Raw genomic sequence first — 10,198 nt, forward strand, 5'->3', positions numbered from 1 at the left:
CACATTACGGCTTCTGAGGAAATACATTCTCAAGCGTACTGGCTAAGCCTTACAAACTTTCGTTCATAATCAGTAACCGACATAGAACCTTGTTTAAGTTCAAGAAATTCTTTCCGTTTTTGATCAATGAATCTCTGGCTGATATACTTTTTTCGAAACTCGGTTTGGAAAAACTCCCAAGCTACTTGCTCTCTGGGCACAACAGAAATCAACGTATTCCACCAATAGTAGGCATAATCTCGTAGCAAGGAGATAGTACACTTAAGGCATTCATCGGTGTGCAAGATAGTTCATCAAGTACCGAATAGTGTTGTCCATCCAAAATTCACTTGCTCGGCATCATCGCTATTTGTAGCCTTAAATTGAGAGCCGTGTTTTCGGATTACATCAAGCTGGGGCTTATTTAACCTTATTTGGTCAGTTACTGGAGGTATCGCAGGTGCAAGGGCTGTATTAGTTGGGAATGGGGGTTATGGAACAGCCGTATTAGTTCGAATGTACTGATTGAACCAGTCATTCATTATGCTATAAAAAGCTTGTCTAGCTTCATCATTCTGATTACTAGAATTAGGTTGAGAGTCCGCCAGCGCTATCCCTTGCGCGGGAGCAGGTGCTACACTCTCAACATCATCAGCTACCGCTCGGTTGGGATCGGGATCCATTACTATAAGTAAACACATTTTTAACTGTCAGAAATCACCACACTATCAATAAACACATAATGGCATGTATAGCTAAACCCGAACGTATTACGGTAGTCATAGAATCGACTAAATCGTAGCTCTGATACCAATAAAATTTGTAACACCCCGTACCCGAGACCGTTGCCGGAGTCGAACACGAGGTGTGAACGAACTTAATTCATTTGCTTACACAGTTCATTTTAAAATTTCCAGACAAGCTGGCCAACTACATCACAGTTGCTTTAAAAATCATATCTCGAGTTCCAAAACTCGAAAACCAATTCTGTAAATTTTTCCTGAAACTAGACTCATATTTCCATCTACAAATTTTTTTTCAAGAATTTTTGGTAGAGCCAATTAGTACAGTTTATTAGTTAAAGGCTCCCCTGTTTCAGGGTTCGACTACTCTGACCTTCATGCATTACGACTTAGATATCTCCCTGTACAGAGCTTCAATACTTATACCGTTTGTTTCTAACGAAACTAGACTCAAAAAAGGAATCTATACATATAAAGTATGACTTCTAATTGTCTCTGGTTAATTTATGGTAATTTTTCAAACTCAGAACAGGGGATCCAGAAAACGCTCTGGCCCAGTTTCATGAAAACTTAAACATATCATAAAATACAGCTCATGTGGTCGTTTCGTTTCTTTCATATGAAAATAGACTCATCAAGATTCGATTACATAATTTATTCACTATTTAATTCCACTCCTACTATTTTTAGTGATTTTTCCAACTTACGTCACTGCTGCTGTCAGCATCTATTTTAAGGTACATTTTTACCTATTTCATAATTTTCCATGAATCAAATAGCAAATTGACATACATTTTTATCAAGGGTAATCCTGATTAACCATGGTGTACGTAGCACCAATAGGACCATGATTGGCCATACCAGTGGCTAGTCATTACCAAACATTTCCACACCATTTAATAACCATATCCGAGACCATAATGTTATACTTCGAAATATACGAGCCATTTTCGCATGGCTATATGAATACACATTACCAAGGGTACTTAATTAACAACAAGGGTCAGCCCTATACATGCCATTTTCAAAATTAAACTAAAAGAGTACCAAAAGTGGCTTAGATAGTGTGGATGACTTGACTTTGACACTCCCGAGTCGATGGTGACGAACAAAATCTATAAAACAGAGAATCAAAGTAATGAGTAAGCATTTTAATGCTTAGTAAGTTCAAGTAATGAAATTATTTACGACTAAAGTATAGCGTTCATATGACTAAATGAATAATTGCATATATGCATGTTCTCAAAATCATACTTACTTCACGCTTCAACCATTATATTCATACACAGGAATCAAACCTAACTAGAGGTGGAAGTTCGTTAATCAATTGAGCGAATACTATTTAAAAGGAATCAACCTTTCCGATGTATATACGAAACATACCTTATCGTTTGGATTTTATGAGCGTATTAATCGAAATTATTACAGCAAGATTACTCACTTCCAAACCCAAGTACCTTCGGGATTTAGCCGGATATAGCAACTCGCACAAATGCCTTCGGGTCTTAGCCCGGATATAGTCAATAGCACAAAAGCCTTCGGGACTTAGCCCGAATATAATCAATAGCACAAATGCCTTCGGGACTTAGCCCGGATATAATCACTAGCATAAATGCCTTCAGGACTTAACCCGGATATCATTCGAATACTCATGCACATATATCAATAAATCATGACACATCCATATTTCATTTTCATTACTAAAGCTCAAACACAAGACACTTATCAAACCTTACCAATTTCGGCTCAATAGCCACATACAAAGAGCATGATTTTGAGTGGCTTTCTAACATGATCTCTATACACATTCGGCCACCCGTCATAAGTATAAACTAATCATTATATCTCCGTTTATTCGTTATGCTTATATGACATGACTTAATCAAATCATAAACTAAGTTTCATTACTCGAAGACTTACCTCGAATGTTGTCGAATGACTTCAACGGCTATTCGATTACTTTTTCCTTTCCCTTATCTGAAATTGCCCCCCTATGCTCTTGAGCTTAAGTTCAACAAATTTTAAACTAGTCATTAATCGACTATTCAAGTATTACTTTCAGAATATAATACATATAGATTCGAATTTCACACACATAGATTATAGTAAGCTTTATAAAATCAATAAATAATTCATTAGCAAATTTTCATTAATGTTTACAATATAATTACAATTTCCCTATAAGCTGACTTCCTGAGCAACAGTCACTAAAGTTTTTATAACTGGAGCTACGAAACTCCAAATCAATTGTCGTAACTTATTCTTGACAGAAGACTCATTTATCTATTATCCATAAAATTTTCAAAATTTTTAGTTTAGCCCAACAATACCAGATTTTTCTTAAAGTTCACCTTGTTTCACTGTTTGACTAAACTGACTATCCTTCATTACGAATCACATTTCTTATTGTACAGAATTCAAAATATGTTCTTGTTTATTTCATTTGAAACTAGACTCATTAAGGAGTCTAAGCACATAAATTTTATCTTAGGGCCATTTTTGTACAATTTATACTGATTTTATAAAAACAGAACAGGGAATCTAGTAGTCATTTTGACTCAGCCCCACAATACTTCAAATATCTCAAGATCGGTAACTCTTTTGTTTTTATAGTTTCTTTTGTAAGAAACTAGACTCTTCAAGCTTTAATGACATAATTTACTCAGCTTCTAATTCAACTCCTACAAATTATGGCGATTTTCCAAATTCACCTTACTGCTGCTGTCCCCAAGCAGATTATTACCAAATCAAATACTAACATTTGCATTTCACCTTAGTAGCTAGCTTAGCAAACCTTAATTTAACATATAATTGTTCATAACACAATTAAAGCATCCTCTCCATTCCATCAATTCAAAACACATACATTGCCCAATAGTATCCAAAATCATATTCGGCCTTAGTACACAAATTGTTAGCCGATTTTTCTCCATTTAGCAACTAATGCACATATGTGCTCATTTGTTAGACTCTACTTCACCTAACTACCATTTTCTTTTTCATCCAGATAACATGAACAACAACCATTTCTTGAACATTTTCTCTTCAACAATTCTTCATAAAACATAAAGACTATAACCCAATCTCATCCTTTAATAACTAAAACCGAATGCTCAAGACACCACACCATTTCAAATTTTGGTCATGGGTTAAGCAAAGAACTTAATGACTAACTAAAAAATGCTAAAAATCCAAGAATCATCCTTGAACTTACCTTGATTTAGCTAACCACCATAGCTGAATTTTTCAAAGCTTTTCTCTTCTAGGTGCGGCAATGAGGAGCAAGGATGGAGAAACTTTGGTTTCTCCTCCCATTAACTTGTATTTTATTAACCTTATTCCTTATTTCATTTTGTAACATAAAATTATTAGCATAAAATGTTGACACAAAATAATTATAATATGCTTTAGTCCATAACATGGCCGGCCACCATCTAGAATTTGGCCAATTTGACATGCAAGTACAAGCATTTCTAACATGTATCAATAGGCCACTTTAACATTTGCCTAGCACATTTCTAAATTTTCTCACACAAGTCATATTTAATAAAATTCACTTACAATTAACAAAATTCAAACATGAAATTTTCACACATGTATATATACATATAATAAGCTTCAAATATGACAGTTAATTATTTTTATGACTCGGTTTTGTGGTCCCAAAACCACTTTCCGACTAGGGTCACATTAGGGCTGTCACACCTGCTATGCACAAGGAAGTTTTTCTTTTGTTGCTGTGCCGTGTAAGAGGTTGAATATCAGTAGAACTCTGAAGCTAATGGGCAGTTGAAGTGTTTGAAGGGTGAGAGGAGTGTGTAGCTGAAATTTAGGAGGAATTATGGGGGATTTGGATAGTGATCGGCTTAGGGGATTTGAGGAGATAATGGGGGAGAGATTTTAGGAGGAAAAATTTGGGAAGTTGAGGTTGTGGAGGAGTTGTGCTGATTTTGAACTTGGGCACTCAGAATTTGGCTAGGACTAGGATAATTCTCCCCTTCTCACATCGGTTTCTGACTTTTGCGTTTTGGTGTTTTTCTTTCACTTATTGGTGTCGAATTCCTGCATTTGGAGTTTTTATGCTTTTTCTTCTTTCGGGTTTTTCTTTTGGGACCAATTGTTGCTAGAGATCCTTTGGGTTTTGCTCGTTTGGTGTATTCCCGATTTTGCTCTTCCTTAATATTCCTTTGGTTGACCGATTGCTTTCTCCTCTCTCTCATTTAGTTTTCCTCTATGGCCGAATGACCTTGCTTTCTATCTCTCAATTCTTTTTGTTTTAACTACTTCTTTCTCTACTATTGATTTCTCTTTTCTTTCTCCTTCCCCTCCTTCAATTCTTTTTGTTTTAACATGATCCCCTCTCTTTTCATATTGTTACCTTGACCGAATATTTCTCATTCTTTCACCTCCCCTGTGTTGATTCTTCTGTGCTCTCTGTCGACTTTGGTGGTTATACAACTGCTCGGTATTATTATTTCTTCCTCTTTTCTTTTATCTTTTTAATCTTGCGCCTTACCTTTCCTATGCTATCGATTTATGATAGCGGTACAATTGTTCCACTTTGCCTTTATGATTCTCTGTACTTTGAGCTTTTGTGTGGGTGCGGCTGATTGTTCTTTTCTTCTAATCTGGACTCTGCGTTTTTGGTAAGTGACTTTTCATCTAGTTCAAACTGTTCATTTGTTTGATAGCTGATAAGTGTTGGTTGGAATGTAGATAACCCCCTAAGGCCTATTGATCAGTCTCTTGCAAACAGATTAAGTGAGCAAGCCACAATCGACTGATCTAATCAAGTGAGAGGTAATCTTTTGGACAAGTGTTTTTGGGTGGGGGTTTTTGATAGGTCGATTGGGATGCGATTAACCAAAACTTGTGATTGACTGTAGGTTGGACTGTAATATCCCGAATTAGGGCCTAATCGGAATAGTGGTTTCGTGACCACAAATTCGAGATAGAAATAATTATTTTATGATTATTTTGAGGTCTATGATCTGATTGCATGATTGTGTGAAAAGTTCGTGAAGAAATTCTATGCATAAAGTGCTTAATATGAAGTTAGGGACTAAATTGAATAAGTTGCAAAACTTGCATTCTATAAGTTTCTAGTATGAAATTGCTTTGAAATATTAATTAGGAGGTCTTAAATAGCAATTTTACCAATTTCAAAGTTTATGAACAAATATTGGACATGAATGGAATTTTTGGAAAGTTTAGTAGTAAGGGCATTTTGGTCATTTAGGGGTAAAATGAATTAAAATACAAAATTAAAAACCAATTTTGCTCATCTTCTTCACCATGGACGTGTATACCAAGGGAGACTCCATGGCTAGGGTTTCCAAGCTTCCAAGCTCGATTGTAAGTCCGTTCTAGCCTCTTTTTTAATGATTTTTACGTTTTTGGAGTCCCGGTAACTTGATTTAGCTTATGCTATCAATAATTCAACCTAGGGTTCATATTTGGAAAAATACCCATAGGTGAAATTTGTGTATTTTGGTGTTTATGATAGAATATGAGGTTTTAAATTATGTTAGACAACTTGTGCTACTCGGTTTTAAGTGAAAACGAGCAAAAGGGCTTAATTGGTAAAAATACCTAATAGTCATAAGTACATGTTAGAGTGAGAATTTGATGTTTCCATAGAAGGGAAAAATGATCAGTATGTCATAAAACATAATAAAATAGGATGAAGTTTAATTTCCGAACCGTGGGGAAAAAGTGCAAATATGCAAAAGTTTAGGGGTCAAAATGAAAATTTTTAAAAATATGATTTTTGGACCCGTATGAATAGTGTGACTAATTATTAGTTTAAATGTGATATTATAGATGAAGGAAATTGAGATTCGGGATTAAATCAGGAAAATACAAGGTTATGGACTAAAATGGTAAATTGCTGTTTCTGGATCGAGGTAAGTTCGTATGATAATAATAATGCTATGTTATGTTTGAATTATATTTCTTACTATTATTGCATATATTTTATGATTTAAGATATTGGAAAAGTTGATGGAATGGTGTTTATGATGTGGAAATACGACATGAAAGAATGTTACATGAAATGCAAGAAAATGAAGATACATGACAAGTGATATATGAAATATGTGATATAAGTTATGTAAATTCTTAAAAGCTGATTTGATATTTGAGTTGTGTCTTATTATACTATGAATGGACAATTGGTACTATGGATAGTGAGATCGACACTTCGAGTAAATTCGTACATAAATAATCTATCGATTCTTTTTATGTTATTATATTTTGATATCATATGAAATGTGGCTACCTATCAAATGGTTATTTGATGTATATTATGACTTTAAATTGATTACGGACAATTTAGTAAAATGTTGAAAAGTGAGGAATTTCCCGATTGAACCTTCGGAATAAAAACGATACGAATGATCTATTGTGAGGTCGCATGTGTAGTACTAAGTGCAGGCTACTACGTGTACCAGATAATTGGTCACGTATGTAGTACTAAGTGCAGGCTACTACATGTACCAGATAATTGGTCGCATGTGTAGTACTATGTGCAGGCTACTATGCGTACCAGATAGCTTTGGCTACAAGTGTGAAAATATGTGCAGGCAATTGAGTATCAGTTATTATTCCGAAGAGTTCAACAGGAAAATCGATTAAGTAAAAATACAATTAAACATGATTATATGATGAATAAGTGTAAGTATATGTTTATGAAAAATTATGAGCAATGTGCTCGATAATTGGGTGAATTTCGATAAGACAAAATGGATTAAGTGGAATTATGTAAGAATGAATTTTAGTGGTAAAACAGTGTTGGACAGCAGCAGTTGCATGACTTTGAAAATTCACTAAAAATTGTGGAAGTTGAATAAAAATTCAAATGATATATGAAAATAAAGCTTAATGAGTCTATTTTCACATGAAAGAAACATGGGAAGCAAAAGAATTCTATATTGTGTGATATTTGAATTCTTGTGAAACAGGGTCTGAATGAATTCGAGATTCCCTGTTCTGACTTTAGAAATTCACCATAAATTGTAAAACAATTATTAAGAGTCATACCTTACATGGATGGATTCCTTAATGAGTCTATTTTTAAGGGAAACAAACTAAATGGTCGTTGGAATTCTGTACAGGGATAAATTTGGCTCGTAGTGCACAGAGGTCAGAGTAGTTGTACTCTGAAACAGGGGAGACTTTAACTAATAAACTGTACTAATTGGCTAAACAAAAAATTATGGAAATTTTATGGGAGAAATATATATGAATATAGTTTCAATAAAAATTAACAAAACTAAATTTGGAGTTTTGTAGCTTCAGATATGAATGATTTAGTAACTGTAACTCGATAACACATCTTAACCTGAATATGTGTAATTGTACAATTATAGTGTTTTATCTTGAAAAGCATGGTAGTAATTGCTTATTATTTTCATATGAACTTACTAAGCGTAAAGCTTACCCATCCTCTCCATTTCTTTAGTATTGGCAGGTCGGCTCGGGGTTGGAGATCGTCGGAGGCAAAATCACACTATCAAACTATCATTTTTGGGAAAATTAATTCAAATATTAGAAATATCAAGTGAGTGTCATGTATAGGAAGTTGGTTTATGATATGTATTTTTATTATGATTTTGACCTTACGTATCAGTCTGCATTGAGTTATCGTATATGATCATGAGATGTGGTCCTTATCCATTATGGTTTATAAGTTTAATTAATCGTGCTATGTCTTACGTTTTGATGTGATGATATAGTTAGCTTTGTTTGTTATGCATGTGTTCGAAAAGTTTTGAATTAAATGAAATTTTATGGCCCCGTTTTCGTCTATGTGTATTGTTAAGTCTGGTAATGCCTCGTACTTTGTTCCGGCCTTGGATATAGGTAAGGGGTATTACATTTACTACTCGTGGACTATTCGCACATTTTCGTGAATAGGTGTCTACCACACTGCTATAAATCGGCAAAAGCTGAATTAGGTGACCGTCGACACTACAAGAGCGTGCGTTCGCTCGTGCGGTTTTTCAAATGCTCAAACGTGGGCATAAGACCGTCAAGACCAACCATGAGCGATTTTATGGTCTAAGGCCGACTCGGGCCATGATGGGTTGAAATGGACCGTGTGGGCCCCACGAGCTCGTGGGCCTCACATAGGTAAACCACATAGATGAGTGGAGATTATTGGGCCCGGCTGTGTAGTTCACACGGCCAAAGCCATTTTTGGGCTTCGTGGGCCACATGGGCGTGTAGCCCACATGGGCCCGTATTTTGGGCCCTGGGCCGATTTTCACTGTTTGACTGATAAAGGTTGCACAGGTCGCCCAAGATGACTGTGGACTTACTGTTGGGTCAGTAAGTGCACCAAGACCCCAATTTGGTGAAATAACTATTATGCCCCTATAAGGTAAAATGACTAATTTGCCCCTATGATATGTTTGACTGTATTCGAGCATGCCATTCCATTAATATTGCATACACGGATGATATTATGCCACGATGCATGACATATTGCATGGGGATGGGTTTATTATTGATAGGAGGAAGTGTATTGTACTGGCAGCTTTGCTGCAATCACTATTTAGTGCTGCAACCGATGCTACTTTGGAGTGTAGGGATGGGTGGGTTGATTTTATACCCACATGGAGTGTAGGGCTGGACGGAGTGTAGTGTAGGGCTGGTGAGGTAGGATCCCTGTTTGCATTCTGTACTGATACTGATACTATTACTAAATTGAGCTAAGGCCCACATTGATACTGGTACTGTAATGGGCTATGGCCAAACTAATACTAGACTGTATTGAAACGGGCTTAGGCCAAGACTGTAATTGCCTACTGTATGACTGACTGTTGTTAAGGGATTACACACTAAGTTTTTAGAAACTCCCCCTTTTGCTTTTCTGCGCAGGTAATTCTTAGGGGATCGATGCTGTGAGGGACTCGAAGGTAGCCACACAGCCACATTTGCTTCCATTTTTCACTCTTAAGTTATAAGTAATTTAATTTGGGTATTTGTTTTGTAATAAGGCCTCTTTAAGTTTTTATTTTGAGTTGGAATTTATTTACTTTAATTTATATCAGTTAGTAGTAGGCCGCGGATTTTCAAAAAAACGCGTTTCAAAACACCACGTTTACGCAACATATTTTAAAAGCTTCCGTATCCAACATTGTTTTAAAATGTAATAACAATCTAATATGATTAACATTTTTCATAAATGACTTGAATTTTAACAGTGAACAAGATATCCTAAATTTTTGTTAAGATCACAAAGAGGTTTTAATATAAAATGGATTTTTCAATGAAATTATATTTTTTGAAAAACACTTCAATGTGATATAACAGATTCGGCCATAACATCTAGATCAAGTTTAGGGTGTTACATTTAGTATTAGAGCCAAGTTTCAAAACTCTTCTGTGGATTTGGGTTCCTTTTAAAATATTGCTTCAAATGATTTGAAATACTTGGAAATGTTTTACTGAGTGTGTGGTACACTGAGTCT

Source organism: Gossypium arboreum, chromosome 9, assembly GCF_025698485.1.
Source record: "Gossypium arboreum isolate Shixiya-1 chromosome 9, ASM2569848v2, whole genome shotgun sequence".
NCBI lineage: Eukaryota > Viridiplantae > Streptophyta > Magnoliopsida > Malvales > Malvaceae > Gossypium > Gossypium arboreum.